Source organism: Varroa destructor, unplaced genomic scaffold (assembly GCF_002443255.2).
Source record: "Varroa destructor unplaced genomic scaffold, Vdes_3.0 BEIS01000006.1, whole genome shotgun sequence".
Lineage (NCBI taxonomy): Eukaryota > Metazoa > Arthropoda > Arachnida > Mesostigmata > Varroidae > Varroa > Varroa destructor.
Genome location: NW_019211459.1, coordinates 21,835,258 through 21,862,478, shown reverse-complemented (window position 1 = coordinate 21,862,478; position 27,221 = coordinate 21,835,258). Strand labels below are relative to the sequence as shown.

General features: G+C 43.5%; 1 protein-coding gene and 1 long non-coding RNA gene across 15 annotated transcripts in view; one reads left to right on the top strand and one right to left on the bottom strand.

The window, feature by feature from the left end:
* LOC111253300 (uncharacterized) overlaps positions 1 to 27,221 on the top strand; it is a 46,360-nt gene that overhangs the window by 2,167 nt on the left and 16,972 nt on the right. For 5 of the 14 annotated variants that reach the window (XM_086992793.1, XM_086992790.1, XM_086992792.1 and 2 more), the window contains exons 2-6: positions 3,647 to 3,844; positions 4,097 to 4,261; positions 4,368 to 4,611; positions 5,552 to 5,742; positions 7,075 to 7,355. The gene's annotated coding sequence lies outside the window, so the exon portion shown is untranslated. Of the gene's footprint in view, positions 1 to 3,646; positions 3,845 to 4,096; positions 4,262 to 4,367; positions 4,612 to 5,551; positions 5,743 to 6,440; positions 6,492 to 7,074; positions 7,356 to 13,794; positions 14,240 to 14,877; positions 14,965 to 15,127; positions 15,404 to 16,245; positions 17,140 to 27,221 lie in introns of those variants that run through there. The other 9 variants (XR_002674572.2, XR_002674569.2, XR_002674568.2 and 6 more) reach the window with 9 other exon arrangements.
* Positions 11,450 to 27,221, bottom strand: part of LOC147754988 (uncharacterized) — a 39,721-nt gene continuing 23,949 nt past the window's right edge. Inside the window, exon 3 of the long non-coding RNA XR_015330177.1 lies at positions 11,450 to 13,972. This is a non-coding gene — a long non-coding RNA (uncharacterized LOC147754988). The remainder of the gene's footprint in view (positions 13,973 to 27,221) is intronic.

Genomic DNA, 27,221 nt, shown 5'->3' with positions numbered 1-27,221 from the left:
TGTTACCACAATACATTCTAGAGATTGCCGAAGCGACGAACGTCTCTGCTGACGACGCCGCCGCCACCACCACCGCCGCCGCCGCCGCCCCTAAACAGCTCTGGTTTGTCTGTTCGTCCAGCTATCGTGCCGACCGCTAGCGTCGTCATTTTTCACTCCGTTTGCTCAGATCTTGTAGCAGCGATGTTTCAGACACCGCTGCCGCCATTGCAGTGGCAGTAAACGGCAATGGTCGGAACTGTCTGTTTTTGTCGTTACACTGGTGCCCCTGTTGTCATCGACATTAACGGCGGTGAATCCTTGTCGTCAGCTCTTGGAACCGCAGCGTTGAGCCACCGCATGCACAACAGACCTCTCTGATGCGCGAATTGCTTGGTAATCCTGACGGTGGTCGTCGGGACACGTTCAGCGGAGCTGCCGCTACGGGCTAGGGAGCATCGGCAAATGCTCCGTCTCGTCAAGTAAACCTACTCGGACTTGGTTCAGATGCTATTGCTGCTGCTGCTGCTGCAGTTCGGCGTATCGGAGCTGGCGCTTCAAAAAGCCAATGATTAGGCCGACGAACGGTAGCACGAGGATGATCTGAAACAAGCTCGATGTCGAAACTTCCCGTGATTACAACATGATCCGTCAGTCAGTTCGTGGTTGTATCAAGCCACTTCATTGTGGTAATAGGATGCTGTGACACCAGCATGGGCGGTGAAGGCACCCCCGAAGCAACCGCGTCGCGGGAGAAGCGGCTACAACGGCAGAAAAATAGTGGATTGGACGATGCAGAAGTCAACCAACCGCTTAGTCCATAGAAGTCGGTCTTCCTGCGACCAAATTGACGTTCAGAGACGGATGATTTGCGCACTTGCAATTTCCATTGATTTTTGTTTACCACTTGAGGTAAACAGGTAAACAGAGGTCACAGCCATATGCAGTGTTTATACAGGGATAGTGTAGGTAAGTATGAACTTTCTGAGAAATTACCAAGGAAAATGTTTAATTTACCAGGAAAGGAAGTTGATGATAAAACATTTCAAGGCATTATTACGTTGAAAAATTATACCATACCATTGGATATTATCGTTGCATAAAAAAAATAATTAAATTTAAACATAATCAAGCTGCAAAAAAAATCCTCTGTAGGAGATCATTCTTCTCTATACGGGTACGTTGATAGCGGCATCACCATTTAGGGGAGCTCACCGTAGTTATTTTATAGCAAGCCTCTACCGACATGGAAATGGCCGACGGGGGAGCAGGCTACCATTTTAGATTACTCATTCATAACAGAATACCACGCACGAGCAAGCCTCGAGTGCTCTTTGCTAGCAAAATCATCTGCCTTAATAAATCAAAAAGATGGAGGCAAATTCCCAGAGAGGCTGCTAAAGGGCGAACTGCGTCGGTAGTTGGTTCCGATTAAGTTGTTTTACGCGTTCGTTACATTAAAATCGGCTTGCTTTTAAGAGCTTCCAATTATAGGCAAGCTTGTCCCCTGAAATAAGCGAAAAATTGCAAAAAACTTCAAAAAAAAAGTCAAGACACTGGAGAATTTTCCTATGTTGCGTATTGATCTCTTGTTTAGTACTACCTCATCATCACTCCCCAGTCATCTGCTGCTTTTGATGCTGTCAGCCTGAATAATCCTCACCTAACCGTTAGTTCAAAGTAGCTTCCCCTATATCTCCATATATTAAAAGCCGACTCCGTTACCTCGTTAATATCAACATCAGTCCTGGTGTTGCGGCCATACTGTGAAATCCGACCATGAGAGCATCGAGAGCCACCGGCTTCTCCCAGGTACCGGCAATTCCTCATGTTGTATTGGTAAAGAGACCACGTTCACCACTCCCTTTTATGCGGTCGAGCGCCGACGCTTGTTGTTGTCGTTGGTAATCGGAATTAGTCGAATGAAGAGCATCGGGAATGTTCCTGGCCGATAAGAAGCGAAGTCTGAACGAGCACCCGAGAGTGAATGGGGAAAAGCTATCTTTGCAGTGGCACTCGAACGAAAGAAGGATTTTGGTGGGCAGGAAAACTTGGCAGTACTTCGTTTGGATATCGAGGATAGAGGCCTTCCTTCTACGTCAACGATATATATGATGCTTACCGTATCAGTGTGGGTTCCTATGTGCCTAACGGTCTGCAAGCTTAATGGAACGAATTCACTAAAATGGAGAACCTAGCTGAGCCTAGGTTGTCTCGTAGTTGTTTGCGGTTACTAATACGAGCAGAAATGAGTTAGACACAAATTGCTCTTTAGCTCTTGTTTTTACCGCCTACACTATTGTCGTTACCCACTGACCACCTATTTTTACGAAAAGTAAAAGTTCACTAAGCAACGTTGTTTGTGTCACGTCCGGTATTTTAGCCGTTAGACATTGCTCCACACGGTTGCCAGCAGGCAACGAAATAGCATGTCTACGCCTACCACCACATTAAACAGGCAAACACTTCACCCGCTGCACTATAACGGGGACACGGGAACGCCTACTGCGCGCCACGTTCAAGACCTTGGTCAAACTACTGTCAATAGGCGCTGCAGAGCTATTTCACTGGGAGCTTGGCTGGTACCAACTTCAGTGAGAATCAGGAGCTCTGCTAAAGGAGGCGCTAGCGGCGTGAGCTAACGGCAAATATTGACACAAGTTGGATTGACACGACGCAGAAGGCACATGCAGGGATGGAAGCTTCCAGTGTGCCAGGCTTCTTGAGGGCAGACGATGTTTGTTGGTTGGTCGGGATGTCGCTGCTGCCGATGGAGGCGACGGTAGCACAGGAGGAGGAAAGGCCACCGAAAAAGCTCGCTCGATACGAACGAACCAGGGCCAAGAGAAGGGGTCAGTGTACTGCCACCGATGGGGTCGAAATTCCTGAGAACGCCTACTATTATTTCGTGGCGGCCTCCATACGAGGAATAAAGGCCTGAAGAAAAGAGGACCGTAGAGTCGATCCGGTGATGGATTCAACGACGGAGGATCGTTGTGCCAAAGAAAAAAACGGCGACAAACTTAGGAATACATTTACATGGAGGTGTTGTCAAATACGCTTAGTTTGCGATCGCACAACCAAAGATTCCTTGTAGCCAGCCCACAGCTGAAAGTGATTGCTTGTGCCTTGGGCTACACTAACCCGTTAATGTACAAGTTTTTTATATATACAATAATGTACTATTTCTACAAGTGTATCTGCTATTTTAGATGAAATTTCTGCATAGTCGTTATCAGTTATTCTATAGCTGCTGTGCCAATATCATAAAGATAAAAATGTAAGTTCAAACATTACTACTGTTCTGAGTACTGAACTTTTGATACAGGCCGATTTGGCCTTTTTGGACATGGAAATGCTGATAATTAAATTTGCAGTAGTAGCTGGGTCCGCAGCACGCTGAGCCACCTAATAAACGAATAAACGAAAAAAAATCTGTAGGACCTCCGTTGATATTTCTCATATATCCAACGAAAACGGTAGACTAAGAACACCGTTTGCAAATCATCCCATATTTACGTCTTCGGCTATGTTACAAATAAAAAAGATAGGTGGCAAACTGAATATTGGCTCATGGGTTAATAGATTAAAGGGTACTTGCTTCTAAAACATTTGCTAGTGGAACAGCTTCGATTAAAAATGTTCTTCCGATTTGCGCCTTTTTTAGGTCATCACATAATTCCGGTTGGCCGGCCGGCGTTGAGACATGAACAGACATGGCTCAGGACAAGTGGGATAAGTGAGGTTCTCAACAGGTTCTGCGCCTTAAGAGGATCAAGGATTGACTTGGGATTATCACCAGATTAGACGGACTAAAATTTAAACACTTTCGTTTGCCTGCAAGCTCCGAACTCACATGTTCTGGGTATTGACCCCGTGCCCTAGTAAAGAGATCTAGTCTATCGTAGCTAATACTACAGTAATTAAAATGAAGCCGAAAAAACTTGCTTGAAACTAAGCTATTAACCTGTATAGGTTATAGCTAAAGGTCTCGAGCCTTCGAAAGCCTGGATCTATTTTTCCAAGTATTCCATATTTACTATTATTATGGTAGGTTGCTCTGCGAATGTGTCCTGGAAATAAATAAAATTCAGTAACCTTATTTGTGTCCCACCAGGCCAGAAAACTACAGGAAGCGAAAAAAATTTATACCAGATCCGAGTACAAAGCATTTTTCTGCTGTTGCCGCTGCCAGTTAACTCGCCGCGGTAACGTCTGGCTTCACCGCTGCAGCCAAACAGAGGTCAAGAACACGAAGCCGATACCGGCCATTCTATACAAGGTAAGACAAAAGCCATCAATAACTTTATAGTTCTTACTTCATATATGTATAATATATGCATTAAGATACAATTTTATTTCAAAATGAAAAATTTATTTGGTCCCAGTGGATAATCCCTTGTAGTTGGAATAGCGTTGTACGTTGCTGAGGGATTTTAGAGCAATATGATGCAAAAGGAAAATGCATTGAGAAAAGCTTCAAATACGCACGTCGAAGACGGAAAACCTTTGACAGTGATCATGCACGGGAACCTGGTACGCCTCACGGTTTTGCTCGTCCGTCAGGGGGTCGTCCATATTGAGTTTAGGCCGCCCAGCTCCTCGGCATGAAAAGCTAAGGAAACTGAAAAGGTAACTAGGACATAACAAATCCTGAGACTTCTATGCCGGCAGTGCACCGGCCTATAATTCACTCCTCAAAAACCCAGTATACATGTTGCCCTAACCCCGTACTCACCGTACGTTTTCAAAACTAAGATAGGCTTGAGGAGGGAGCGTTTCGATACTGTGGAGAAGATAATGAAGAAATCACTGACTAAGCTGGAGGCTATCCCGACGACTCAATTCTAAAAGTGTTTTGAGGATTGGGAACTGCAATGGCATTCTTCCGCATATATTCTTCCGCATAGAGGTTATTTTGAAGGGGTCAACTTGAATTGATATAGTTATTTACAGTACGTAGATGTTAAGGGATTTTTCTTAGCCGGCGACAGACCGTTGTCCAACCAAAGTAGAATAATCGTAAACGCGTACAGGCAGGCTGCGTAAGTACAGTGGGACTTCTAATGGTGGCATATTTTTTTTAAGGCTAATGATTCAACTTCCAAGTTGTAAATATTGTAGCTCTACCGGGTAATAGGTAAAATAAATTTACTTAAAAAAGTAATCCATAATAGCTAATACGTCAACGACAGCAGCGTTCAATTTCCTTTAATACGGAACTCGAGTTTTGACATCCATTTATAGATGGATATAATACCTTCTGTCTATCCAATCAATGAGGTGAAAGAATATAGATTTTAATTCTCATGCTAAATTGATTGATTTCACAAGTAGGCCCTTTTTAGCTCCCGGTAGCCGTTCTTGCATCGTGCATACCATACTTGCCGCACTGTACATTTACCGAGTGCGACTTGAAGGCACACTAGTTGAAGTTGCAGGCTCGCCAAAATCACTTTGTCTTAAGCTTATTAACGAGAGTAGGCCTAGGCCTCCATCTGTTCATCTAGATCGGCCGACATCACATTTCAGTCTATTATATGACATTTTTGTTTCGTTGCATTTGCTACAGGTCAATGCTGTTGGTCAGATAAATACCTGTAACTCTCTAATGATTACACAATGCGTGCAGTGAGATCAGGGAGGCGCAATGGTCCAATACCACATTCAGTGTCTTCCCTTCAAGATAAGAGCCTCCATCCATAGACAACTCAGGGAATCGAAGCACCCTTCACCGTTGAAAAGGACCACCTGTCGTTCCCAGTTAGTTTCACTTATCACAATATACATATATATACGCATACAGAAAGCAATCGTGATAGATCATCAGAGATTTGGTCCATGCACTGTTGCATTGTATTAGCGATCTCGGTTCGTATAAGGTACGTATCTCGGTAAGATCTGCTTTCGTGGGGGACGCGAAGTCAAGAGTCATTTTTATCTCCAAGCCAGCTGATAAACACACCGGAAATTTCAGCGCCATACATATTGGAAATCAGATCATCTGTACTGTTACTAAATGACTCTCAGCCATACCATGGTACATACATACTATTGTGGTATATACTACAGTTTCTGATCGATATTCACAGTGAAGGCAAATTTGTTTGATCACCATATGGTTCGTTCTCTTTTTCTAAAAAAGGAACACACGATGAAAAAAGCCTTTCATGGGTTTCTTTTCTTTTCTTGAAAAACAAGCATCCAATAGTTACTAAAGCAAATATCAAAGCTGCTTTAAGTGCCGACTAATGTAACAAAAAAAGGCCTTCGGCTAAAGCACCGTGAGAATACGACGCAAACGCTATAGGTAGAGAGGTTCCTATCGGTATAATTATTCGAGTGCCCTAAAAAGTGTATTTATTTTATTAAATGTGTTTTACAAATAGGTCTCACTATTTCACTAAATTGTATACGGTAAAATAAAAGACGTTATTAGTTTGTTAAATGATATATCATATGTTACAGCCGCTACACGAGCTTGTGTTGCATTACTGTCTTAAATAAGTGCGGTAAGTAGGACCTAGATAAATTTTCGATATCACTATAGCTTGTTTCAATTAAATTCGCTTCACCCGACCTCGTTAACGTCCTTTCCGGTTTTGGCGGATATAAATTGTCAGGTTTGAGCCTATAAAATTTGAAATACACTGGATTATCTAAGAGAAAAAACTGTCGACTTACGCTGCAAGCAAAACCTCAAGGTAAAGCATCCAATCAGGGTACTATAGTGAATGCTTCAGCAGAAAAGGCACATTGGGACAGATTTGCCAATGTGGCTATTGTAAATGCATACAATCGTAGTACAGATGATTTCTGCTTCAGCATATCTACGATAATTTGTTTAAAAATTCATCGTATGGTGTGCCTTTCTGGGCTTTTCTCACAGATATGCCCCAAGCGAGGTTTTGGTTTTTCCTCTAATACGTACCGGCCCACTATGTTGTATCCCGAAACTGACAGCCGCTTCTTAACTGCAATGCCCCCCCCCCCCCCCCCCCCCCCAGCCTGATCGCTATTCAAATTCGAGTGCGAAGGGGTTAACAGCCCCCTAAATATGAACTATTTCTTTTCTATTTCCTCGTTGTTAAATAGCCGGCGAGCGCGCCTTATAGGGCAAGTCAGTCACACTCGCACAGATCAAGTATTGCTTGGCTTACCCAAGACAACGCTCTCGGAACCGTGAGTCGTCCACACAAGGGTTTTGACTATGTCGTGAACCCCCCGCCGATCGAGTCGAGTGGTGATCGAGTTCTGTTGTAGTCTCAATGGCCGGTGAGTTCGCGATGGCTAGTCCACGCATCGAGAAGTTTCGGCTGTGGTTGTTGTCGTGTTCTCAACCAGTGTTGACCTCCCCCTCTCCACCTCAAACAGAGGTAAGTGTTTACATGGCAACAACCTGCACAGCTTTGGAGACAAGGTTCCTGGCATTAGCAAAACGCAAAAATCACTAACTCGAAAGCGAATACAGCAGGACAGAAGGCCACTCGAACAAAGTCTCGCGAACAACCAACCCCCGTTCATATCACACGACGATGCGGGGTCTACAATGAATACTTTCGATATTATGATCGTACGCGACGTTTTTCGTCGTTAGAAAATGTACTTTTCGTTATATCACGATAAAAGTAGATCTAATTAGACCTAACAGAAAACAACTACTAGCAGATATTTATCGTCCAGCTATGAACGTGCTGAAAGCGTTTCAGTACCATTGTTAAACCTGTTAGAAACAAACCGAAGTCTCTTGTTCTCTATGTAGCTGATTCATATGCGTCCAACGAAATATACGTGATAGCAGTACGGAACATACTACATCGTTAAGTTGTACTACTATGTATGGCAGATGTGCCTTTTTACGTAAAAGGAACGAGCCCATATAATAAGACAAATCATCGTTAAATAGACGTTACGTATATCGGCGCCTGCTGTATGGCACACAGCGCCCCTGGCGGTGTAAATGGAAACTATGCTGCACCCCTATATTGCACCCTATAGCCACTGTTCAGGTAAACAATCACAGCTGATTGAAGCCTATGTTTAAGGTGTAAACTGTGTAATGTTTCAACTGAGTGTTTATCGGATTTAATCGGGTGACGCAAGTACTCGATACGAAGATACGTTTTCTTTTAACCTTCCTTACCTTTTGCAACTGAAAGGAGCGACTTTTCAAAAAGTAATTTAGTATCCAAAGCTCACATTTATTTTCAAGTCCACATACATACGCCGACTTACGGCAATGCTAGACAACTCTAGAGGAAGTCTGTCCAGGAAAGCGGTTTTTCGCGTTTATAAATTTCTTCAGAAATAAAATTGCTTCTTGTGAAGTTGATACGTCTTAGCCTTCCTCTCGAAAGTTTAGCGTTATCAGTCATGTACACTGTATGGGTTACAAGTTCGCTTGCGACCCGAACAGCATATTGAGCGGCCCGATTTTGGTCTCTAAGCTTTCGAGTGTTTCATCGAGTTGCTATGCCTATCTATGCCCCGCTTCTCTCATATCAGATGGTATGCCATCAATCACATCTTCTAACTTTTTAAAAATATTTGAAGAAGCTTCTCGTCGAACGCTTCCAAAGAAGATCCTATCTCTTGTTGTGTGTTCGAAAAGCGAGCAGGATAATACCTGTTTTAGACTTCACATTTACCTCCGTGCATGGTCGAACATAGATGTTTCATTCATTATGCTGTTACCTTATAGCGCTTCGATACGAAATTTTGAATACTGGGCCTAGAGTCTATCTAACCGGGCGAAATAAAATGCCCTTATTGTCTCTTACTATCATGTGTTTCTGTTTAAGCATAATCTTTGTTTAAGCACAAAGACTAGTTCGTATCCTATCCGGTTTTCATCTAACGTTCCTCATGCAAACTTCGGCAGTTCGGCGATGTGTGAAAGTACGCGCACGTCTTCTTGCGTCACGTGACCCATATTTTGTACCGAGCCTGGTATATGTCAGGGAGACGCAGTATTGGGTTCGGGTGGGCTTGAGTAAGAGCCGGAAAATTCTCTTGTCGAGTGTCAATGATGAGCCATTGTTCGAAAGTGTCACGTCGCACTCAGCAGTGCGGATACGTATATATGACCCACACGATCTTTACTTGTGTATAGCTGATAGCGATGGCGACCAGTATAACAATAAATAATATATTTTAATATTGTAAACCGCCAACGCCATAAAGCGTCACGCATTAGTGTGTGTTCTCCGAAAATATCTGTGCACTTTGTTAAACATCTGCCACTGTGTTTTAAAAATCTGCATGTAGTTTTCCTCAAACATAGTTCAGACTCTGCGTTGAAAATGAAAATCTCCACCGCCATATTCCTACGAGAATTTCCGCGGCTATCTTACGTAAGGGACATTTACAAGATCTGATGTACTACTTCATCGTCTAAGCTTATTGCGATTGTCTAGATATCCTTCCTTCCTTCTCTTTCACCTGTCCAAGAAGCACCTCGAAGCGCTATACAGCCATTGAAGTTGTCATCAGCGGTTTAATCAGTCGGCAGTGATCTCAACACCGGTTCATTCTCCATTTAGCTGGTTCAATATGATCCGTTGTCGTATTATGATAATATAATACAAATGATATTAATAGCTTACCGGATTTACTACCAAGAGGCTGCCTCGTGGCCCCTCTATCTATGCAGATTTTGTCACTAATAAAGTGGTAGAGACTTTTTAGCTTTATCTTTACATATTGTTTTTATTTTCGTCATTATACTCATCTTTCTCAGTCGTCATGGCTTTGGTGAGATGAGGTCGCGACAAACATTAAAAGCTACTTACACAGAGTATTCTATAGAAAAGTACCGAAAACGTATATCTAAAACGTCAGTTGATATACCCATACAAATGTACCAAGGCAAGAACCGATAATTAGCATAAGGGGCGCACATAAGGAGGCCTTAGTCTTTTCAGCAGAGCGCCGTGAAGGGATAATCCCTGGCAGAATTAGGATTATTAGGAGTGACGCGAAACGTAGGGGAGATTAGGTGACGTTCCGGTATCGTCTGGTCTGGACGCGGCGGCTGCTGCTGCTGCTGCTGCCAGGTTGGGGTAGTACGAGGAAGACTGCTACCGCTACCACTAAAGCTGACTTACCCTGTTGGCCTTCCGGTGTCGAACCAATCACCGCGATCTGTCAAACATAGAGAAAAAAAAAAGGGAAAAGAAGTTGGGACATATTAACTCAGGTGCTGGGTCGTCCCAGCGGCCGTATTGACGGTGATGACTAAATGCACGTTCGGTCCGGGAGAGAGAGAGCAAGTCTGACTTTTTGTGGAGCTTGTGGCGGCACTGTCGAGAAGCGACCACGATCGCTTTTCAAGCAGGACGAGGTACGCGACGAGGGAGCAACGAACCAGACCTGGTTTGCTAAATATAGTCGAGACAACTCATCCCCGTGTGTCAACGTTAGCCGTATGATTCTGATTTGGTTCTCCTTCGACCTTTCTTTGTACATGAAACAATGCAAAACATCCTTGTCAAATATATTCGAGTATAGAAACTCTGCTAGATGATGGTACTGTGAATTTCTTAGAACAATGACAAGCACATGCGCAATTCTGTGAGACTGTGCTCGATTCAAGGCTGAAGGCCTGAATTAGTTGCAGGTTTATGGATCTATAGTCCAGTTTGGACCAGCGTGGTCAAGGCGGACAAAACTTACAAAAAAATCAGGTACAATCATTGCTTAGTTGCGTTTAGTTTTGCGTCGAGTCGTTGTTAAGTATTATCGTTATTAACGATGAGCGACGCAGTTAGAGGGCGTTCTGGTCGAAGATTTTTTTTGTTTCATATTTGAGATCCTATGACCAACCTCCAAGCCGTTAACAGATGCTAGATATATGGACTTACCACTTGCTGTTGTCATCAGAGCTGCAGCCGTGGCCGATGCATTCCAACAAATCGGCGCAGTGTACAGAAGACGAAGACGGACCACAAATTCGCACACCGATCGTATCTGAGCGGTTCAATCTTTTGAAAATATGGCTCAAAGATCAGAGACAGACGGGATCGTGTAGAACGAGCGTAGGGAGAGGAACTATGAAGTCAGACCAAAAGAGCAATCAAACAAAGCAGACGACACGGGGTCACCCCGACGCCACTGATAACCGGCGCAACACTAAAAAGTAAAACCATTTTGCGGTTGCTGCGCCCACTTTGGCAGAAGACGCCATTTTCTATTGGCTTGCCGCTGTTCCCCGCGCCAGCCCTCGCCGTTCTGAACTTCAGCCGTGCTTAACCACTATCTCACGTGGTTAGAATAAAAAAAATACGGCTTCAAAATAAGGTAACAACAATGTGTAGATTGAGTGGCGATTTACTGATCGTCCGCGCGTTGCCCCACAGCGGCGAGTCCTGACGAATAGAATAAGCAGTCCGTGAAATTCTGAATTTTAAGCGCTCGGGACACCTAAGCCGTTCCCTCATGGGTTTCTATTGAAAATCAAGAACACGACTTCGAATGTTTTGTGTTAGATGGCATAAAATATATTTGGGTAGGTATTGGCGTTTGCCTTTGATACATCAGTGGTATTCATTCGTTCGTCGAATTGACGGCATTGTAACGTTGCACCCTAACTTAAGATTGTTATTGATTTGTTGCATTCCATTCTAACTTTTTCCGTAACTGTAACATTAAATAATATTAGAGCATCATCTGCAAGCAAGCTATCATACTGCAGTTCGAGTTCGAAATTGTCAAATTCAGGACACATAGTGTCCATACTGAGGGCTGTCTGATACAATAAAAACATGGGCTTTCTCGATAGATGCGTCTGATTTGACCCCCTTTAAGGTCAATTCGATCAAAAATTGGTCGGGCGGGCGCCGCCTCGGTCGAGTTCAGCGGCTCGTGAAGCAACTGACTGGGCTCAAGCCAATAAATCAGTGCAGAGGTAGACCAAAATCGTCGGCCGCTTCAGAGCTGAGCGTACTAATTGGCGTGGAACTCCTATACCGTAACAGTAACTGGACTCTATTTAGCCTATAGGCACCAAGACGAAACGCTCGATGATGAAGGGAGAGAAACAACACTGCATTATATCATATATATTTGCTGTTGAGTATCAGGCTAGCTTCGATCGGTCCTTGGCCCAGAGCTGATCATCCGACAGACGTCGCCGATCTTCGCCGAATTCGTCTCTGCGCTTGAGCAGTTTGCCGCATGATGTTCATCACAAGCAGCCGCTCCCGATGCGTGTGTCTTGCGTATATGTTGCTAGGCTCGCTCTGACTCAGACCTCCCTTACAGATCCGCAATCATTTCCTTTTTATTTCTCAGACATAATCAGCTTTCGGGTTGGAGTCGCTAGGGCTCTGTGGAGTTTCAATGGCGGTATAACGTTCTTGGCCTTTAGATTTTGTGTACGTCGTCTAGGCTGGCCGACCGCGGCATGGCAGGTTTCGTCTGGTCCTACTAAGGACCAGTTGGACACTCCGTAGTGTTTGATATGTTGATAAATGTTTGATATGACGAACAATTACGATGACTAAAGAAGAAATGGTAGTAATTCTAACGAGCATAAGGATCGAGCTATTACCAGATATTTTTAATTGATGAAAGAACGAGCTGGCCGCTTTGAAGCACCGATCTTTCCTAGTCGTCTATTGACTAAACCGATTTTGGCCTTTTTAAACGGCGTTTAATAGCCGTATCACTTTGGCTTGTTATGACCTATGTAAATACAGTCGTTATATACATAAGTGTTTTCCATCCCGGTCTCACAAAATAGTTTTTTTTTTTTTTCAACATATGATTTGAAGGATCGCACTCGGTATATCCTTTGAAAATACGTTATGATTTCCACGTAAATGCGTGGCCATTTATTCTAGATCATTTGAATAGCAGAGACGAATTGTTACGTAGCTATGTCACAACTCAATGAAGACGCCAACCTCAGCCCGTTACAACGTAAGCATTTTCTCGGCCACGATCGTGTGAGGTCATGACTGATTGTTGTCGACGGATTGCCTCTTCTTGACAAAGAAATCATGTCTTTTCTCCAAAACAGCAACTTAGCTGGCCATAAGGGCCTCCACAGCACGAATGCTCAATGCGGATAAAAACCCAGATGCCTTATTATTATTATTATACGTATAGAAGGAATGTCGCTACTGGTTTGTTCGGCCATCATCGCGGTGTTCTCAGATGTTGTATGCAGGTCTCATGTGTAGTTTTTTTTTTGTCTGTTTCAAAAACAGTCCAATAATATAGTGCTCGCAAAATAATGTTTCTTTAAAGAGAGGGCACTGGAAAGGTAAAAATATGAATGAAAAATCATCGGAGTTCGTAGAACTGCACAAGTGGGATGACGTGGTCTGGATAGCTAATATACATCTGACTGATTGCATTGTTGTTGCATCGTTGATTCAGATTTTAACATCGGCAAAAACTAGTCAACAACAATTCAACATGTGGAACATTTAATACCGGAATTTAGCAGTAGAAAAATTTTGGTTCATAGCTCTTTGTGTGCCGTTTCATAGATCTGTCAGATGCAACAAGATTCATATCAGCTATATCATTTCGTGTGGCAAATGCTTGACGTTATACCGGAGAATAGGTGATTCCAAAACCTTGGTGTCACCAAAAAAAGATTGCAAACATATGTAGTATAAAGAATTACACCGAAAGAAACTGTATGCTAAGGCATTGCAAATAAACAAACAACGGCTGTTCTGATCACCGGTTGCGCCGTGTAATGAATCTTTGGAAAATGGATCACGTTGTCAATTCCGATGTTTTTTTTCCCTTTTTTTTTTACTTCTAGATTTTACCGACGAATGTTTTTCATTTCGCTTACAGCAGTCGCAAATTTCCTATGCACACCCGCCTGCTTGTCTCGCGTTCTTGGGTACCTTTCAAGCAACCTCCGCCACCATTTCTCCAGACTCTTCTTGCTCATCAGACGCTCGTTTGCCGCCTGGATGACTGTAGAATCAGGGTCCCTCACTTGTCGGGTCCATTGGCCTTGAGGCCAGACCTGTCACAAGATAAAATGAAACTGTTCTCTTAGAAAGCAGGCATTGGCAAACTGATGGCCCATAGCGCTGTAAGCTCCGGTGAACAGAAAAACTTCTCCCCCGTCAGCCTAAAAGGCTCCCTACAGTCTACGAGGCGCTCACTGCTACTAAGTGGCCAAGAACGACGACGCTAATAGCTAGGCTCTTCTTAAGCCAGATTGCGTACCGTGTCCTAATTCACTCACTCGCCGGGTTCGTCCACCGTAATACATGTAGCTGCACAAAGGGTAGTTTTGGTCCTTAGTTTTCCCACAAGTGCACTCTAGCCAACAGAAAAAAAAAAACAGTTGACAGGAGTAGGAAAAAAATGGTCCCATCGTATCTGCTATGCGAATGCAGGGTACACCGTATGGCAGTGTCAGTAGATAATAGAACTTTGGGATCATATTGATCAGAATTACCGCTGACCTACATGATGACGCAAGCCCGTACATATCGCATCGAATATTTAGTAGAAAATCTGGTTGACAAGAAAAATCGAAAGCTACATTCTATCCTGTGCATGCGTTCTAGACCAACAGGCGCGTACTTCAAAAGATCCCCTCTAGGAAAATGGATCCAAATTCAACGCAACGCTAGTAACTAATTCTTGTGCCCAACAATAGTCATCTTTAATCATATTACTCTACTGTATCTCTTAATCACTCTCGCAGTCCCAAAAGCAGACTTTACGTCGACAGGACCCTTCAAAAGGAACTATCTAAAGAAGGTTCACTATAACAGCTGCAATATAGCTGTGCGGTCCTTGCCAATTATGGACAATTCTAGTTGTTGATAACTTGTGCCCGTTTTTCTTTATACAGTTTTGTATCGGTCCTACCCAGTCGTTCGCTTGAGAGAATCTAAGGAATTGCAACTATTTTAGGGTCATCGTGACACACGTAGACTCAATCATGCGCATATACCCTCGCGCAAATTGGCGGTCGTGCAATCTAGCCTCCGCTTTCGATCAGTAAGTTCTGTTTATGACAATTAGATTTAAAACCTTACCGCCATATGTACATGATATTTAGTGTGTATGACATACCAGCACACATGCTGACGTCCCGTTGTCTGATAAGCCTGAGTCGGTAAGCTCATGTTGTGTGTGTGTGTGTGTGTGCCTTTTCTCTTAGTCCCGCTTTTCCGCTATATTTCGGTACCAGGAACAACTATGGTGACCGCACAAGAATTAGCGGTGTAAGGGACAATGAAGAGGACCAAAGGCTTGCTCTGCTTTGTTAGATGGGGGACTTCGCGGGTGGGCCCCGACGCCGTAGCGCCGATCCCATCAAAACTGACAGCTTCGCGCTGACGCTTGCGTTCAGGCTCGACCATAGCCGCTACGATTAGAGTCGATGCTCTGATTTGCGATGCGGAAAACAACCGACAACGGCATACATCATCAACGGGTAGTCTCGTCCGTTCAATGTTTTCTCTTTCCAGCCCCGGGTTTTTTGAGTCTCACCGTTCATCAGCAATCCAGCGAATCAAAATGAACGTTGTGTTTCTAATTTATACAAAACGCTCGTTCTTCCGATAGTGGTAGAGATCGTCACTGCTGCGAAACATTGGTGTTACATTGTACCGTGACGGCAACCCGGCTGAATCAAACGACGGATTAGCGTGAGCTATCTCACGTGGAGGCAATGGCCACGACCTGCACACACATACACACACACACACACACACACACACACACACACACATATATATATATATATACATTAATAAGGGTTTCTCTCCTCGACAACTTAACAAGTTCTGCTAATGCAGATTTTGAAGTAATGCTTGCCAAATGTAGCAAAGTGGAACGAAGGCGGGATTACTGCTACAGCGTTTAAGACGAGACCGCTTATTGTTATGGTATGACCTGATTGCAGAAAGTGTACCCTCCACTTCATAAAATGTCTCATTTACTACTAGAATTATAGTAAAGTATTGATAGTATTTCTCAAAATAACCTAGCTTCACTTCAGGTGAGAAAAGTTAACTATTGCCTGTTATTTAGTCTGCTTTCTCAGACGCTGCTTGGTAGTTCATTCGAATACTACCCTAATTATAAGTTGCTAACAAAGGGCAAAACTGACATCGATGTCAGCTGGTCCAATAATGAACAACAAGCATCGAAGCTGATCACTCTAAAGAAGGTTGACTTGTTCCTGTCGATTTCAACATGTAATCTGGTGGCAAATGTAGCATTTACTCTCTCACAAACGTACTGATCGTTGATCATCAACGTATTTGTTCACAGGGTGTTCACCCCTCAATATGTTAGTTGGTTGCGTAGCTAACGGCCGGTTCAAAGTGGGGCACGGTTCTCGGCCGAACGCACCCTCGGCACCTCATTGGAGTTAGATCGAAACGTTAAAATGATAATGGCAGCAGCATTGATCGGCGGCACCCATTTTTATCCTATTCGAGAGACAAGCCAATGTGAATCCACGACGACATGCGTACAAAGAATGATCGAGAACTACAACGACGTCAGCAGCGACAGTGGCAATGACAACGACAACTCCGTAATGGGTGCGATGGATCTAGCAACAATACGTAGACGTCTGTATAGAATTGGTTGGACCTCGAAGCTGATAAACAGAAGACATCGTTGCGTGGCATCAAAGCAGAAACGACAGTCGACGAGAAGTATCTCGATCGGGTGGAGAAAGATCTCCGAGGAGTTCGCGATAAATAAAGAAGTCTTCATAGGACGGAAAGTAACGAAGTGTCTAGGGTAACGATTTGATGGATCTCTTCCTCCGATGTTTAGCTATTTGTTCATTTGGTATTTTGGTAGCAAACGCTGCATTAAACGAAGCTTCCTTCTTCGTCGGCACTGTGCGTGATGTCCGGTAACAATATTTTGGGTATCGCAATATTGAGAAGAAAAGCCTGTTGACACGTGTCGAAAGTTTTCTATCGGTACATACATATTTCCTTACAGCAGTCACTCAAGTCTCGTCGACCCATTGTTGGCGAGTCGGCAACCAACAAACGCCTCCCTGAGACTGGATCATGTGGGCTATACAGCAGGTTATCTTCAGAAGCAAGTTGTCAAAGCTTGACATAGAAGACTAATACAGTTCATATTAACGCGATTAAAAAAAAATATATGCGGAATTCTTCTGTAATTCTTCGCTAAAAAATTCTCTCCATTGAGTATAGTTAATATACATTTAATCAGTAATAAGATTTTGAGATACAAAACGAACTTGTCTCTTTTGTGTTACCTTTCCTTAACTTCGGTTCTGCCGATACTAGAGTAAGTAAGTCAAACTACTAGAACAGAAGAAATTCGATAGCAATTAGCTATTAGTGAATGTTTGCCGAAGAACGATCTGAGACTATCTGGCTGAAGGCAGTCTTATACTCGATGTCCTTATCGGCCGACTGAAACATGTTAAACGTCGTAAGCTTCCGATAAGCCCTAATAAGCAAGCGGGTGACATCTTCACTGGTCTCTGACAAGGGGGTTGGGAGAGAAACTCGAGGAAAAAGGGGACTGCTGAGGGCAACCAAAGAAGGGGGCGACGTTCTGTGCCTCTACAATTTGACTCCTAAAGTAGCGCTGGGTCCAGGAGCGCTGTCCTGAGACAGCCTGTGGACCTGTTATTGGCGGTTCATGGGATCTCCCACGCAGTCCGGTGTTTCGTTGCTAGCGCGGCTTTCGACGCAGGCCACAACTGGCTAATCCTTGTTCATCGAGCTTTCAAACATCAGGCGAGCAGTAAGTTGATGTTAGTATCCGGCAGGCAAGACGTCGTTGTAACCATCTCCTGCGGCTTAGCTCTTGCCGACCTATGGGTTAACTAATCTGGGCGCATACATCACATTCCGACCTAAGGTAGCCGAGCAGATAAACTTGAAAGCGGAACGCTTAACTGCTGTCGATCAGACGTGCCCTTGTCGTAGAAAGTGACCCGAATCACGCGAAGATATTAGACCGGCAATGTTTTCTAAAAAATGTATACTGCTTCGTACCGTTACCATGCTTAGTTGCTCAATTAAATACGTCTGTAGCTTTTAGGTGCTTGAATGTATGCTTAGTTAGACGTAACAAAATGGAGATACATCAGCCTCATCCTAACTGACGTCCATCATGGTTGGTATTGACTACTAACGATATATTTGCGCATTCCCCTAAGACACTTAAGTGAAAGCATTGCTTAACCGATTGAATATTAAGGCTATGCGTCCGCTACGTTCTGATAGACAGAAAAGGAAACACGTTTCTAGCTGGAAGTATGTCATTGCATCTACATATGATTTTTTTTATTTTAGATCATGCAAGGTGACATTTATGGAAGAGCGTAACAAACTGTTTGAAAGCATGATTGATCGGCAACCTTAACTAATAATAGCACTACTCAATTGGCTTGTGGACAACCATATTTGAGTTCCCTTATGTAATTTCTCTCAATGGCTTCTCAAGGTGAAACGCCAGTGGGTGATGCTTGTCCGCCAGCTGGTTTTTTTGGGCCGTGGAAAGCCTTGTTATCAGACGGATATAGATCGAAAGAAGCGGGTTGAAGCCAACGTAGGACATTCGTCCGTTCAATCCAGGATGTAACTGAGACATCACGGTAGGATCTGGTATTATAAACAAGTAACCAAATCGCAAGCTTTCATTGCCGTATCAATGGTCTACGAGTCTTTTTAAAGTCTCAAGATGGCAGATTGTATTAATTGCTTCATACATTGTTTTCGGGGTGTATGATTTTAGTAGATGCTTCAACTGTTCACTCCAAATACGCTTATCGTCTTACGTTCGAACGTGTTCGACACTACCACCAAACGAGTTCTTTCCAAACGATGTCATTTTCTTGCTTGGTCTCTGTTTGAGTAGACAAAGATTGAATCAAGCCTCGCCTACAGTGACCGTATGCTCTATAGAGGTTTTTTTTTGTTGACTGAAATACACCATCTGCATTTTAACTAACTTGAACTTAACCGGTTTCAAGGGACCGATTTTTTACTAAGCTTTACTAGCTGATTTCAGAATATAGCTTATAATTCTGTAGCACGTGATATATGATCAAGTGCGAGTTTTGGCAAGCACAACCCTTCGATTCGAAGTGCTTTCGCGAAAAGCCCCCGCGGTTGCTGTAATGAGCTGCTTCAGGTTCCCACATCAGATAACCTCGTCGTTGATCTTCAGAACCCCGATTTCCGTTCGTGATACGTCTGCGCACTACGTTCATGTAGTCTGCGTCCGTTCAAGGCCCCTGCCTAATGTCTTCGTCAATAGGCGATAAATTTCCACAGCGCTGTAGCCTTGTGACTAGAAATCCTTTACCTCCGTGCGCTCATTTTCAAAATTTCTTGAATAAGTTCAACCGGTTTTCACTCGCAAATTTCTATACTTCAATACTCGAGTGTCTGCTAATTAAATACAGGTCGTAATTAAAAACTTATTCGATTCCAAGGACCACCGTATGCGGAACGGCCTAATATTATTCCAAGACGCATCTGCTTAGGTGTGTACGATAAAATTGTCGAGCTCTCGGCACAAACTTTTGTTTTTTTATTGAGAGAAAATTTAGTACGTATATCTATGCCAGATAACAGCTCTTTTTTGAGTTCAGGCTAAAGTATTTATCTTTTGATGAATTAATGTACTTCACTGTATTATACAAACGTATCGACATTTCTAACATTTCCAAAAATATAGATATTTGGAATGTATTAAGACGTCGCGGCTGATTTCTACTTCCTAGTGTTTATATGACCTGTAAAACTTGAATGAAAAATATTAATAACTAAAATAGATACATATAAGTATTTACTCTGATGTCTCTCGCGGTTATTTTTGTCTTGCAATGAAAAGGTCTACTGAATAAAACGTATTTCAGATCTTTCGTTGTTTGTTCAAGCCTTCAAGATGTTCAAGCAAGAAAAAGTTTTTTTTTTAATCATTTTTTTTTATCCCAATATAAAGTTTTACCATTCTCCAACTCAGTGCCGGAAACCGACTCCATAATCGCTGCATATTGGGTGCCAAGAATTCATTTCCGCGTTTAAGTTGAAGTTTTCTGGGAAGGCGTTTTTTACTCGACATATATAGAATCGTGTAGAGGGGTCTTTACGCTGGCCATATAAAACGGTTTGAGTAGCCTGTTCTGTTAATGTTGGATATATTTTGGCTAAAGTTTACAGGAAGTCATGCTGTTGTTAGACATGATTTAGTTTTCTGAACGGTTATCATTAAACGAGATTAAAAATAGAAGCTTCAAAGAGTTCTTCAAGTTCAAAGAGCCGTTCAGCCTTTAATAATAAGTTTTTTTTAAGTATTCCACCAAATATGGATCCATGCTTGCCTTCATGCAACGCAAATGTGGGTCGATTTATGTCACAGAAGGAATAGCCTTGAATAGGACGGTGGGATTCCGTACGACAGTCATAAGTGGGTTAAGGGAGCCCACTAAATACTGCCTACAACAAACAAACAGCTTTGAGCAAATACTACGAACGGTATAAAGATGCCTTTTCGATTCGGTCTCAAGATGGTCGAACGACTAAAAATGTATAGGTCCAATTGTCGTATTTAACGATACAATTAACGTTTAAGTATTAGTATTAGGTACTATTATAATAATCTTTACAGACTGCAAAAATATGGAATGAACCAAAAGTGAATCCTGTTCATAGCTCTCAGGTCATAGTAGGCCCACTTCTAACCTTTTCTTCTAAAAAATGGTTATTTCACCAATGTGTTACTTCTTCGCTAATGTTTACTAACCATGTACAACACATACCATCTGATCCTTAGGCTGCAATCATTTGAGTTAGCCTATTTTAGGTTGCAGAGGGTCATGTAAGGATTCTTTTCCCAACTTACTACATACAGTGAAACAGCGAATGCATCATAATTAGAAAGTTGGCTAAGGCCTCTCTATCAATTCAATGAATCTGTACGATGTGCTTCGAAACAGCTCGGATAAAAGCTGGTTTCGTTAAGCACCGCTCTGAAAAACACTGATCTGTTCCTGTTTTAATATAAAAAGCCTGTCGAAGCAGCATAAAGTTCCATGTTGAAAACAGAAGTTAACAGTCTTAATTAAGCGAAGCGATACGCGATAAGGTATGGAAACGGAGAAGTGAGCGCCATCTTTAAGCCATATCTTTCCTGGACGAACGCAACGGCATTACGTTGTTTGTCTACGGATAGCTGAGCATCTGGATTATGTAATGACAACAAGAATAACAGTTTCGATCGATTCCTCTCTCGGCTGCTGAACGTAAAGTAAGGAAGAGAATCCAGGTTTTATGTTATGGACGTGTATCTAGACAAGATTGGCTGGAAGAAATGGCTTTCTATTTCTAGAAAGATTTAAACATTGGTGGGTTTTAGTGACTGGTGACGATACCTAAAAGCTGACTATTTCATTTAATAGAAGCATCAAGTAACTCAACGCAACTCACTGGCTGCTAGCTCATGCCGAACTTCCATTGACGCTTAGGGGGGCAAGTAGTAACGAAAGCCCTGTGCACATAGTGAACTTTTTATTCATACACGCGTGCAAGTGTACGTCATAATTTCAGACCTATGCTTCAAACAGGTAATTTTCTACTTAAGCTGCTATACGTCAAGTAACAGGGCCTGAATGCTTTGGCCCTTAACAATAGTTTGTTATAGAAAAGCCCTGAGTAGGACCGCTGTCTCAAGCAATCATTCAGGCCGCCCTTGAAGTAATTAAGACTTCTCCATGCAGGCCGCGTTATCACCAAATCTGATTTGACACCATTAAATAGCACGCTCAGCCTCGCGGGTCGCACGACCCAATGCAATTTCTTTGTAAGCCCGCTAACCGCGCATTACGAATCTACGACGAACCCGCTCTGTATGAGGACATTAACGGTAACTCACCATTCTGGTTACATCGTTAGTTTGAGAAGGATCGGTATCGTCTCGAAGTGGCTTTTTTCGCCACTGTGATCGGTAGTCCTCGATACCGTAGCCAGTTATGCAAACAGGCCACTCTATTTATTTATTCATTGATGTTGATATGGATTATGTTGCCGAGCTTATCGCATTAATAGTGCTAAGCACCGGATGATCCTTCGTAGATCCATCCACCTGAATTCCATTAACGCTAGTGGATTTTCGACCATTTGCCATCCGCCTGTGTATACGAGAGCTTGTTGACTCGGTTGGCTTAGGCCGTGTGAGCAGTTGCAACATACTGTATCATAAATTTAGAACGACAGCGAAAAAAAAGGCCTAGTTAAGTTAGTACCCTAGGCTGCCACGCTTATTTGCGCTCTCAATGGCACTCGTATCATCAGCGGGTTGTATCGCGGTGCGAGTAATCTAGCGGAGTTCGGGACACGCTAGAACGCTCGGAGGTTCTTAGATGGTTAGAGAGGATCGTGTCAAGGCGCTGGCCTCTATAGTCGGGTCCACGGCCTTCAAACCTCGCTATAGAGGCAGTAACGCAAGGAAAGTATATAATTGCAAATGATCACACTTCGCTGCTGGCTGATGAAGCTCGAGCTTGGCCAATGCACAGAATTCCGGGCCTTCGCCCCGAATAGCGTCGAATAGAACTGTAGTAGAAATGCAGAAGATGGCGGCGAATCCTAGTAAAAAGATAGGAGAGGTGTTGATGCTTTTTCGGACGAACAAATTCAAACAGCTCTCACAGAAATGTATGTGGCCCTGAAACTGAAGCGGGTATCAACGCTTAATTGTGCTATACTGAATTCGGAAATGTTGGCTTGCAGTTAACTAATTCATTAGGCGTACCATTGTCCCCGTTTAACTTAGATAGCGCAAAGTTACCTAGAGGGCAAGAGCACGTGAGAATACAAGTACCCTGCTTACCTCTTAAGATTCAAACTTAACAATCAGGTTAGATATGTGCGGGCGTTCTTTTTTGAAGTCACTATAATCAGAAGTCGTCTTCAGAAGCCGGTTATTGAAACAAACCTATGTATTTAACATGGTCGGATTAAGATATCGTGGGTGCCAGTGGAACAAGTTTAGAAAATTTGTTATTGGTAATGCAAGATTTTCGTAATCTACTTGTATTGATTGGGCCACAGGTGCTCGCTACTAAGTCTGCCCATTTCGATATGCAAGCTTATTGAGACTGACACTTTCACTACGTTTCAACTTCTGCAAACAGGATACAATCTGACGGTCACTGCATTCCGTACAGGTAAGCATCGTTCTATTTCTGCCTAAGAATCTATAAATTCCGTTAAGCCAAAATGTGTTGGTATCATATGGCGTGTTTTGTCGAGCATGCATGCACGCACGCACGCACGTACATCCGCCCGCTCCGCACTCGGCACCGGTGATGAGCAGCCACAACAACGGCTGTTACATCTAACGATACTGCGCCGCATGGATCATTTTACTTGACGCTTCGAGTCTGCTGCAGCATATTGAAAGGTCGAGGAAAAGGCGCCAGGGGAAGGAGGCAACAAGCGCCAAGCATCAGCATGGACGGCCAACAAATCTTTGACGCTGCTGTTATCATCCGTCGCTATCGTCGGCGTCGTTGTCGCCGACGCCGGCATCTACAAAAAGAGGAACGAAAAACGTTGCGCTGATGCAGAGGGAATGTTATGCGAGTTCAACAGCGGCTGTATAGGTGTTTCTGCTGCTTCTGTTACCCCTATGAAAATTCGGATCGGCGATTTACCCGGCTCGGTGGCGAGAGCCGCGAGTATAGCGATACGATATATTACCAGCTGGAATGGAGTGGCCGGCGTCGGCGAGCGAGCAACGGAGTCAGTGGGTCGTCAACTAGCTGGGTCAGAACAACCGGCTCATTCACTCCCCCTCCCTCATGGTTCGTTCGTCAATTCTTCCGATGCCGATCCGGATTATCCGTACACAATCACTTCAGCTTCAGCTTCAACTTCTGTTTCACTATTGGCTACCTATGGACTGATACCTGGTCCGCCACTAGCAGCGGATCATGCCCAGATTTTCTGACCGCGAGTGCCTCAAACCTATCTGCCTACCTCATACCTGCTTAACTTTAACTAACTACGTGCGATGCTTCGCGCATCGGTGTGTATACATCTTCTTCTTCGTCGTCGTCGTTGTCGTCGTTGTTGTTATTGTCGTCATCGCTATATACTGCTGTCTTCATCGCCTTTCGTTTTTCTTCTTCGATATTGTTGTTATTGGTGATGATGATGATGATCTGCTCAGATGACCAGCTTCGATCGATGGCCTACAGCACAACGTTGTCCTCGCAAGCCTTACAGGCCACCTGCAAGCCAGTCGTAGTTTGTTGTAGGGCAGGGGGAGGGCGGCCATGGCAGTGATTAGGATCATTTCAGCGATCGTAACGACAGCTAGCGAAATTTGCGCTGCGCCAGTATTGGTGGTGATGTTGTTCGCATCCCCGTGTATTTGGCCCATTCCGCACAGCCCGTATAAATGCGCGCCCATATTGATGTGTATCTGGTTTGAACATAGGAGATGTGAGCTGAACGATCCCATACGGACGGATCGGTGGCTTACGAATGCTAGCATATGTCCCATATGCGCATTCGTTCATGTATATATGTGTATGCATATATGATGTCGGATTAATCCCTTGGACCGGTGGCGGCAATTCGCCATTGATGACTTAGTGGAACAGATAACTCACAGTAACGCCAATTCGTCCAAGCTGCTAAGTCAACTTGACTCAGAGAGACGGAGACAGCCGACGATATAGCAGAAGTTTTGCCTTTCGTCACAGCAGAAGCTGACAAAAGAAAAAAAAAAACGAGAAAGTTGAGGAAGCTAGATAACTGGCCTGAGAGCTTTGCAGACTATACCTGCAACTAACGGCCGGCGCCTTGACTACGATTGGTGACCAATGTACGCAAGGCACCGAAGTCGTCCTAATCCATACGTAAGCCGTCCTTTGTATACGCAAAACTAAGCCGTCTACTGTTAAGCAAAGAAACTATAAGAGATTCAAGAAAGCGCGACGAAAAAAAAGCGATGCATCAGGAAAGCAGTACGGTAGGACAATATCAGGCCGATCAAGTCAATGATCTGCAATTTGCCGTGAACAGATTGGAAGCAAATTTTTCGGTGCATTGTCACCCGCTAACTGAATGTCGAATATTGGCTATAAGGTATTTACTGTCTACCGGCACTGCATAAGATCAGTATTCAAAATAGTACCACTGCTCAGTATTGATATTATACTTGAGCTTGTGAATACGCACTGCAAGAAATCGGCCTAACCCCGGAACTGCGGAGAAATTTTTGCCGTGAAAAATCCTGAGAGCTTAACCCGTCCTATCGAAACAACAGAATATCCAAATGCTACACCATTTGTTAGCCTAGAGAAAGACAATGTCAATGTAACAAAGCCAAGTTTCATTTCTAAAGGAACTTTAACAGGTGCATTATAACTTGTTGTTTCGCGTAGCCGTTGTTATTGTCTAGTAGATCGACGCTTTCGACCGAATGAGTTGGCTTCAATCTCTCTGGTAAAAGTTCATATTTGGACTCCAAAAAGAGATCTAACCAAGCCCATAAAGTTGAGCGTACCATTGAAGTTACTTTATTATGGCCAATGCATATCCGATGAAAAATCCCTACATTTTCCAGCATCAAATGACAGTCGAATCAAAGACTGCCAATTTCTGCTTATTGTTACCATGAAGTCACATAAGAGGTTCAGTACTTCGAACTTATAAACTTTTTGTGGATGTCTACATTTAGATTTTCCTTTACAAAATGCTACAGCCAAGCGGCGTAAGGACTGTCGCAAACCTAATAAATCGAATGATGATAAAAGTATCAATAATGTATATGATACCGTCTCACTACCATATGCTTCACAGCAACTTTTACAAGTGGACAAAAACTTCAAGTTTCAAGTTCAAAAGTGTTTACGTTTCTCCCCGTCGAAATGAAAGCTAGCATAAATCGATCTGTTGCTTCGAAACGTTACGACGCTAAGATGGCAACATTAAAATAAGTTTTCAATCGCTCGCCTCAGTTGGTCTCCATCCAACGATTCGTGGCCTTTCTTCACCATAAGACCGATTATTTTCTTCAGTTTTCTATACATTTCACCCATATATTTCACGAGTATGGCCGGCGCAGTTTTTACAAAGATGACTATCTATCTTCAACACAACTTCAGCAGGGTTTCAACAGTACAACTGGCTCCTCGCTGTCTAGAAAAACCAGCCCGGATGACTGGCGCATTTCGTCATCATATGGGGAGTTTGAAGTAGCCACTGCTTTTTACCCTAGTATCCTTCTAGAAAACTGGACTGCCGCGTAAAATAAGACGCTAATTGAGATATAAGAATACGGACTCACTTAGAGAACATTAAATAACTCATTTTTAATATGTTTCTAAACAATTATTGTTTCTGAGAAAGGTCACAAAACGATTGCCCTTTTCATTCCTAAGCGAGCAGATGCTCTTCACCCATTGATCGCCAAAGGTCAACGATTCTACAGAAAACTGTATCGCAGATATTCTACGTTCCTATGAAAGTGTGTGACTGGCCAGCCGATTTCGCTCTGATTCCTAGTCACAGCTGTTTAACCTTATGTTTCATGGCGGGCATTAGTTGACAAGCTTGAACAAGCTCATTTCTCTTTGAAGGAAAAAATCGCCTTTCTGACTTCTTTGCCTCTTTTCTTTTTACGCTTATGCCTGCCTGGTTTCTTTATTGATCGTAGCGCCGTTGTCCCGGATGACCGCTACAGCATTTGAGGCAGGCTCGTAACCGTCGACGCTGTATAAACGGACCTACACCTATTGACCGTCGACTTCTGGGATTCGCCAAGGTTGTGCAAATGTTTGCACAGAGCACCTCAGCCTGTTGCACCTGATGACTGTGAGCTGAAAATCACTGAGACAAGGAAGGACGAACAGTTTGAGCCTTATTCGAAGTTTGTGCCAGCGTATGTTCGTCCGTAGAAGCCATACGTAACCTACTGCACCGACCCTATGTCCCACTAGGACAGCAGCGGCTGGGATCATCAGGCCAGTTCGGTCGTGCGAAATCGGCTCAGCCGTGTACCTGCTTGACGAGACCGCTGAACGGCCTACATATGAAAAAGTCAAAAGGTGGAAACACCAGGCAAGGCTGTATAGCCGCATTATAGACGTAGAGCACGTGACATTCCTCTGCATCGACGGGCCTCAGTGGATCTTCAATAATCACACCTGGGCGAGCTTCGACCCCGAGCCTCTAAAGCCCCCTCAGATCCTCCCCCCCCCCTCTGTGCAAGCAAACCACAGA